A 737-nucleotide genomic window follows, 5' to 3' on the forward strand; every position below is an offset into this window, starting at 1 on the left:
ATTTACAAAGAGGCGAGTAGCACAGGCGTAGCAGAAACCAGCCATATGGCGAGGAGCAACCTCGAATTATCTTCTTGGTGCCGGCCTAATGCTGACCTCTGCTTTGGTTTGCGGTCTTCTTCTTCTGTCTAGCGGCCATATTCCCCCGAGGTTTATAGTTTGTGAAGCCTTTGCCAAACATCATTCAAATATGTGATGATGATTATTGGATGTTATTGGCGCCAGCGCCATGTGTGGCCAAAGAGCGCCAAGGCAATGCTAATTAGTTGTCAATGAAGCATGAGCTGTGAATATTTGAAGGGTAGATGTCACACGGCCGTATAGAGGCCTAAAAACATAAGTGCGTAGAATATATATGCATTAAAACTATGAGAATGACACGTGAGGTGTGAGACGTGCGGTGGTCATAAAAGATATGCACTGAGAGGATGATATAGAGAGATGTGGGTGTCAGCAGCACTAATGCCTCAGCAGGGCCCTTGAACGCAAGCGCCTAGAAGCACGTGCTCTGCAAAAGCGTATTACCGTAGCAGCACCCTCCAGGTGGAGGACGTGCTACGAATCCCTTGGGTGTATAACATTCAGTACACCAACATCGTTTATAAAAGCTAAGATTGATTTACTTTCAAAGAGTGGGTCACTTCCTAAGAACATTGCTGGGTGTAGTGGGACTTGTTGACGGTATGGTAAACGAAAGTACTTTTTCCTGTGAGCCTCTAATGCATGACATTCTAGCA

Source organism: Dermacentor silvarum, chromosome 7 (assembly GCF_013339745.2).
Source record: "Dermacentor silvarum isolate Dsil-2018 chromosome 7, BIME_Dsil_1.4, whole genome shotgun sequence".
NCBI classification, from domain to species: Eukaryota; Metazoa; Arthropoda; class Arachnida; order Ixodida; family Ixodidae; genus Dermacentor; species Dermacentor silvarum.